The following is an 8,901-nucleotide window of genomic DNA, read 5'->3' on the forward strand; positions in this document are numbered from 1 at the left end:
GAATGGAATTGTCATTATTTGGCTGCCAAAATAAGACATTGAATTTTGAGTAATAAAATAAAATAATAATAAAGTGTTTTTAAAAAGGAAAATAAAATAAGTATATGATTTTGAATTTATCTCTAAAAATTGCATTCTTTTCTGGATGGGACACTAAATCATTGTTGATTAAAAGGTAACTTTTTCGAGGCTATGGACACCTGCTGGAAGTAGAGGCTCTACCTGTGGAAAATGAGTACATTAAAAAGTTGATATGCAAAAGCCCCCTACTTTATTTTTAAACAAACTAAGTAAACACTGATATAGACAAAGGAATTTTCATCTTTAAGAGGATATCAAATGAATTGTAATTAGGTGAGTTTGTTTTTTAATTCAAAGAAATGTTACTGATCTAAAATTTCATGCAATTCTTATTTCCTGAACTATCTTTACTTTGAAAGTTTTAGAAAATTCAAAATTATCAGAGATAACTGGTTCTTCCAATGAATTGAAAATTTTTGTGCTGGACAACAACCCCCATTTGATAGAATCCTTTAGATAACAAATGGGGATACTTTCGAAAATATTTTGATTTAAAATTCATTAAAATATAAACAAAAATCCAAAAAACCCGCTCCAAAGATTAAATCTCATTTTGAATTTTGCAAAATCTTATGTGCGATAGTTAACATTACCAATTGAAACATCACCGATTTGTGAAATGCCCATAATATTACAATATTTCTTTTCTTTCAAATCATGTCATATTTTTCGCATCACAAAAAGGAAATAAAACATGTTAAACCATCCTTTATGTATTGGAATATGATGATGTACCCAACAAATGAATTGACTGTAATATCAAAATATGTTCGCATCCATCGGATCGCAATTTGGAAGTCACCGAATCGCAAAGCTGGTAAGCAAACATATCATGTGACATTGCAAATAGCTGATTTGCAATGGAATATAGACCCACTAACACATCATTAAATTATATTTCATGTATTAAGGGTGGTACATTAACATGTTTTAACGATCTGCTCTGGAAAGATCGTTAACAATAATGTGAGTTAATCTGAATCTTACACAGATGTAATTTTAGGTTATGGATATTTATGATCCCATAGCTCAATAAATTCAATGTCTTCTCACAATTATGGATTCATTTAAGTATTTCAGTTACATTAATTTGAATAATATTTTTGTATTTGCATGTCGTTATACTCTTATTTCTCATCCTCTGCAATATCATTCTCGTATTCTTTGTGGTGACAGGACTGTAACAGAGACTCGATTACTCGACTGGATGATGAAGATGAATAAGGGAAAGGTAACATAGTCCATGGTTGAAGATGTACTGGATTCATCACCTTTGTTTTCTGATACAACTTGTATACCATAGTGTGGTGTCGGCTCTTGGGAAAAATTTTATGCTCTATTTGAGAAGGAAATACAGAAGGAATCCATGAAAGATGATATCCAATCCTTAGATGCTTCTTATCTTGAAGTTGCATATTTTTTTTTGCATAAGATAGTAGCCATGCCAAAATTAGTACCCTATAGTGATATGGCCAAATGGGTTATTGAAAATATCAATATGGAGGACAGAGAATTCGTGACCTCATGGCAAGTGGTCATCGACTCCTTTAAACCAAAAGATATCATAAGAATGTATCATTTACCTTCGCCGCACAACGTTTATGATAAAGCACTTGTGGAAAAATTTGCTGCTGAAAATGAAGAACCCTCTGAAGTTATAAAACAATGGCAGGAAAATACGAGCAAGCACAAGATGGATAGAACTGGTATGTATTCAGTAGCTTCTATCATCGCTCCTTATTTATACATTGCCTCAATGTTATGTAGTCTATTTGGGTGTGTAGATGCTACCAAGTTTTCAGTTGAATGGGTGCCTCTCATTGAAGCCACTTCTAATTCTATAGTCATGGATTGGGCCACAATTTTGTCAGGTAACTTAGCTCGCCATATCATAGAATATAGAAGGAACCATTATGTTACTACAAGAACCATTCCTCCATTTTATATGTCTGCCTATGTCATGGATGTTGTATGTTTCATTTTTCCTTTTCTAATTATGGGATGGAAGTGGACTCCTTAAGATCCCACGCCAATCCATATGTATCATAAATATATTTAGAAATCTTGTTTCAGTGAACATTTCTATTAGATTTGTTAGGGGGTTATGCTCCCTATTCATCAGGTTGTCTTTGACAAGAAAGGCCCAAGGTTATGAGAAGAAGCGAAGGTTGATGTTCAACCTGTGGCGAGATGGTTTGGAGAAGAACTATTTACATATATCAGAGTTTTTGGAAGAATTACTCCACCACATGTACTTCCATGGTATGTCTTTGATAAGTTGTTCGCCAGAGAAATTGCATACCATACTATTCGAAAACGTGTAACCAGATCTGTCAAAGAGTCTAAAAAATCTCTCTGGCCCACTTTTCCACTTTGGTGTGGTGTTTATTGCTTAAATGACTTCAGAAATGCACAAGTTGAAGTCAAACACATTCATAATATGAATCTTGTTGAGTTTCAAGCCAGACAATATGACCCTATAAAGGTCATATATGATTTTACCACGACTGTTAAGGTTAAATAATTTGTTCATGAGGATAATCATTTTGATGATCTTTTTGAAGTAGTTGAACAATTTTCAGAAGCAAAGAGTTTAGCTGCCCTTTGGCTGAATCTGGATGAATTAGCAGAATTTAAGGAGTACAGACATCAAAGGTTAATGCATGTGCCTTTGAATCTACTTAAAATAATCCTACAAAAATCTTAGCAAGAAAGGTTTTCTACTAATGTCTCGGAAGAGGATTCAAATAAAACATCCAAAGATGTTGAACCACAAAAGGAATTTGTTATAGAGAAATATAAAGAAGAACCTTCCAACAATAAGAGTATTGAGAAAGGAATTGACCAGGACCAAACACAAAAAGAATGGGGGGAATTTGAACAAATCATCAATGAATCACAACATGGTACGAGTCAAACACAAACTTTGCCCGAAACACTAAAACATCTCGAGAAATCTTTAGAAAAAGCTCTCACTACTTCAGAGGATATCAAAGTAATTCCTGCTTTTCCTCTTTCAGATTTTTTTTTTTTTTGAAGGAGAAGGAAATTCCTCTGGATATTATTTTTAGTACCAAACATCGAGCAGTAATGAAAAGGAAAAGGAAAAATAGAAATATTGACCATTATGCTATTACCCTGCCAGCCAACGAATCAATGGATGTTGTCTAGAAAGATATGCCTATTGATCCATCTGAAAATTGACCAAATTATCTTAGTTTGCATGAGCTTATGCTTTTGTGACAATTGACAAAGAAGAAGTAAGAAATTTGATCAAATAAAAATAGGAAATAATAAGGCAGTTGGAAGATAAACTCACAAAAGAAAAGGAGAATACACAAGAAAAGATTAAATCACAACTTGAACAAATCCAACAGAGTTTCGAAAGCTTAAGACTCTAGAGCCAGGTAGAATTAAATGTCAAAGATACTGAAATCACATAACTACGATTTACTGTAGATGAAATAAAGGATTGCCCAAAATTTGAAGAATTAATTAAAGAATCTTTAGAAATCAATTCGTTGCTATCAAAGCAACAATCAAACTTTTGTAAGCATATAATAGAAATTAGTCCATTATGTAAAGAGGCTGATGCATTAGTGAGTCAATTCACTGATGCTAAAGTTAATTTTCAAGAAATAGATGAGAATATTGCAAATTTGATCACATTGCAAGATAAATCAAAGGGAAGGAAAACTGGGTTGGCAAAGATAAAATAATATCATAAGGACATTCTCTTCACTAATTAGAAAATCCAAATCAAATAGGTTGAAAGGGCAGTTTCTAGTGCAAGCGAAACATCTAATATTATGATAGAAACTATTAATGATAATCTTTGGTATGTAGGTTTTATTCAAAGATGTTCACCAAGAAATTTGCCCAAGTTTGATGATTTGTAATCAATTTGGCACGAAAGTCTTGCAGAAAAAGAAAAAAAAAGACAGTTGTTGCATTTAAATTGGGAGGCTTGTTGGTCATATTTGGTAAAACCACATAGTCAATTGACAACCCTTTGATGCTTAAGAAATTATATCCTCCATATGACACCAGCACTATGAGATATAATTTATGTAGGACAAGTAAAGGTAAGCATCAGGCAACCTTGAGGAGTTCAGGCTATGATGGATATCTATGAGAAGTGGAAGCAAATGAGGAGCCAACACTAATAAAGATAAGATTTTCTAAGTTTTAAATCAATTTTAGTTTTTCATTTTTGGCACTAATTCTAAGGAGAGTCATTTCACTCCTCATAATTTAGTGCTTAGCTATTTTTGTAATATTTTTTGATATTTAAACCCCTTTCATATATTTAGAAAGGGGTATGACAATTTTATTTGAGACTCTTTAAAAAGCATACACTTCTATACTTTTTAAAGTTTTTCTTTAATTTTGAAGATCCAGTCTATGAAAGTTTATCTGAGAAAGTCTGTTAAGAAATGCACTTCTATTTTTCTGTGATCAATCTTGGAGAAAACACATGAAGTATAGCTTATAGCCTATGGATTAATTATATCGCTTTGGGTACTTTTATCTTTGCATAGTGATTATTTTATGAATGATTACGTTGTTTCTTTTATCTGTACATTGTTTGTCAATTATATTTTAATACAACCTATTATTCCTTCACTTTTGAAATATATCTGAGCTTTCATCCATTTTTAATTTTGATAAGAAAAATTATGTTAGATATTTGATGCAATAAGTTTCACAGTCAATTATTTTGATTAACTATTTAATTGAAATAGTTGTTTCATGAATGTTTTATACTTCTTGTATGAATAATTATCATTATGATTCAAGGTAGTCATGCATCTAGATTGCATAAATATTGATTTAAGCTCGGGTAAATAGTAATATATAGATATATATATATATATATATATATATATATATATATATATATATATATATATATATATATATATATATATATATAGATATAGTTTGATTTTTATCTTGAAGCCACCCTCATCTACCAAGTTAGCTTTGATAATAAAATGCATAACCCATGCTCTCATCATTTCAAGATTGGGAAACTGGTCCCATAATTCTAGTCAGAGCCACCAATCAAAAATGATAAGGGATGATATTCAAGTCCCCGACCGAGTGATTATCCCCCATGTTGTCACAGTGAATTTCAAGGCTTCAACACCCAGGAAACCCAAATTGGAAAACCTACTTTCTTTGTTGTGGGCTCTTTTTATTGATTGTTCTTTGAGGAACCAGATATTTTACTATTTTAGTATGCTACTATTCCAACCAAACAATAGCCTCTGGGAAATTAATCTCAACTCCATAATTTCTCTCGTCCTACTCTTGGATCACTGCTCTCAACCTTGAGAAGATGTTGTCTACCCTGCCTCTTAATCTTGTCCTATGCACACAATTGTTTCCTATTGAAACTAGGCTCATCTTATGCTCTTTGAATTATGATCTTTGCTCCTCAGTCAATGTGCTCTACCAACAATAAAGAATTATCAATCTTGTGCCTTTGTCCTTCTCTTTACTTAATATAATTTCAATCCATGTAGATAGTTCAAGTTCGAATGGTTGTTCATACTAGTTCAACAAGTTTTTTTTTCTAGTTAATTGGAGCAAGTCTCGGTTACACTTTGACTAGCTCTCATTGAACTAGCTCAAGTTGCTCCTTGATTTCCTCTAGTTGTGAACCAATTTAGCATAGGAATCAAATTTTCCTTTCTTCACATGTCTCTAAACTCTTAACTCTTCTAAACTTGAACTTGACTTTTCAGTCTTAACTATTCCTAACTAGACTTGTCTCTACCACCTCATCCAGTAGTCTAACTGAAGAAGACTTGAAAAAATTGAAGGTCCAACACTACACATGCAATCTACTGATGAGCATTTTAGTGAATTTAAAATCAACTCATCACACTAAATTCTATCTCATGAATTTGCATTCATTCTAGAAAAATAAAATTCAAAATCTTTACTGGCTAAGGCGTAAGCCAAAAGATCTTCCATCACTGCATTTTCAAAATTCCCTCTCAAAAAGAAAGGGATATTGTACAACTCCTAACATATCTTTAAAAAACACAAACTTTCTTTTGACTAAGGCCTTCATCAAGATATCTGCAACATGAATCATGTGTGGGAATGTACGATATCTTTACTATCCCTTTCTGCACATAGATTCTGAGATGATGGTACTTGATCTCAAGGTGTTTGGAGCGATCATGAAAATATAGATTCTGAAAGACCTTAATGGAACTCTAATTTTCATAGTGAATCACGATGCGCTCCAACTCTTGCCTAAAAAGGCTCATAGGTAACTTCTTGATCCATATTGCTTCACATGCTTCCAAGTTGGAAGCCATGTATTCAACCTCTTCTGAACTAAGAGAAATTGATCTTTATTTCTTGTTAAACCAAGAAACAATTACTGACCCAAGACACAACTCAAAGTACTCTTCCAATTTGTGGATCTCCCTACCCAATCTGCATTTGTGAATACCTGAATCCTCAATCCATCAACTTCTCTATACCATAACCCATAATCTTTCATGCTTTTGAGATAACTAAAGATATGATTTCTAACAAGGCATTGAAGAATGGTAGACTCCATCATGAAATGAATCTACTAGTTCACTGCAAAAATATATCAGGATGTGTGTTAACTAAGTACATTGGGAACCCAATCAATTTCCTATACAATTTGGCACCTACTCACTATGCTTTGTTAGTGTCCACCTTCCTCCAGTTGGTGACTAGAGGCGTGGTCATGCGCTTGCAATATTGAAAAACAAAATTCTTGAGAATATATATAATGTACTTCCCCTACCCAGCCAAGAAGATTTCCATGGCACCTTACCATACCTCCAACCAAAAGATATAGTGCATAAGCCCTATGTCCTTCATCTGAAAATATCTTGCAAGATGTGCCTTGCAATCTCAAATGAAGTTTTCTACTCTAGTTAAGATAATATCCATTAAAATTTTATGTCCTAATGATGGATCCACTTATGGAATCAAAACATAGAAAATCTTGCAAAATAAACATGGTGAATACAAACTTCCAAATAAAATAAAACCGCCAACATAGAGCACTAGAATGAGTAGAAGCCTGCCAACCATGATGTACTACAAATTGGAATCCGCCTCAGTCTTAGTGAATCCCAATAACTAAAGGTAGTTATCAATGCAAGTGTACCAAGCTCTTAGTGCCTGCTTGAGCCCATAAAGAGATATTTTCAACAAATAGACATGTGTGTCTCTACTAAAAGTAACAAAACCCTTTGGTTTCTCCATATAAACATCTTCCTCAACCACCCCATTCAGTAATGTTGTCTTCACATTCATTTGGTGGATCTTCCACCCCATCTAAGATGAAATTTCCAGAAGTGTCCTGATGGATGAATAATGGGCCATTACAACAAAAATCTCCTCATAGTCAATTCCCTCAACTTGTGAGAAGCCTATGGCCATAGATATTTTCTTGTACTTCTTCACACTCCCATGTACCCTATGCTTCACCTTGTACACCCAGAGTGATTCTACCATTGATTTTCCCTCTGGGATTGGCACTATCTCCCGAACATTATTTTTCATGATGGAGGGATATTCATTTGCCATGAAATCCTACTAAACCTATTGAGAGGTTACCTCCTCATAACAAGAATGGTTTGAGTCTAATAACTCAGTCATCAATGCCATGTACTTGGTGTACCTCTATGGTTGCTTGCTTTACTTGAATGTAGATATGGGAATCTCAACTTGCTTCTAGGCCTCATGGATTAACCTCTCGACCTATGAATCTCTTACTCCCTGTGTTAGGAGTCACTAACTTAGTGGTTGCCTCCATTTGTCCTAGTCTCTCTTCCTCATCCTACAATGACTCCTTGTCATCCTACTATATGGCCTAATTTACCCAAACAGGAGCTACCACAAAATGATTCTCATCTAAGTGTAAAGTAGGCCATATAGTAGGATGACAAGCTCATCCTCAATTATTAAAACTTTCTCTCACTCCAAGAACACCCTCAAATCCTTTTCCTTTGCAAATGCCACATCCTTCCTGAAAACTATCTTCCTATGTGATGGTACACACACCTTATAAGATTGAGGTTTCTTAGAGTAATCCACACAAATTATATTTTTAGTTATAGGCTCCAAATTCTTCTTTCTCTCTTTGGGCACATGGTAGTAAACTATTTTCCCAAAGATGTGAAAATGAGAAACATTGGGCTTTTTCCTTGTGAAGGCCTCCTCTAGTGTAACATTTCCAAGCAGCTTCTTGGAGTGCTAAGACTGTGCTACCATCATATAGTCATCTGGAAATATCCCTGGTGTATCGCTTCAATCCGCTTCCATTTATCTTTCCTAGAAATGGGTCCCCATTCAATTTCACAAGTTGAACTACTCCACCATTGGTAATTTCCTTGATAACATACGGCCCCAGCCAATACATCTGAAATTTTCCTGAAAACTTATCAAACTTGTTGTTATATAATAAAACTAAAATTTTTACCTTGAGGGTGCGCAGTTTGATGTGTTGATCATGCCATGCCTTTTCGCGCTCCTTCTGAACTTGTTGATGCAATCCAGCCAAGAATCTATCTTCCTCCAACTCTGTCAATTGTGCGAGCCATTCTTATAAGGCTCTGTGGTCTACCATTCCTGTGAACATCGCTATTCGTAGACTAGGAACAATGTATTATATCGGCATCACAACTTCTACACCATAGACCATTTTGAAAGGCGTCTATCCAATCAACTTATTACAAGTAGTTCTATAAGTCCATAACACCGTTGGTACGTGCACATCCCAATCATTCCTCTGTGCATTAAAAACCTTTGTCA

Source organism: Pinus tabuliformis, chromosome 1_2 (genome assembly GCF_031772625.1).
Source record: "Pinus tabuliformis cultivar Carrire ecotype Pingquan chromosome 1_2, CPIR1, whole genome shotgun sequence".
Classification (NCBI taxonomy): domain Eukaryota; kingdom Viridiplantae; phylum Streptophyta; class Pinopsida; order Pinales; family Pinaceae; genus Pinus; species Pinus tabuliformis.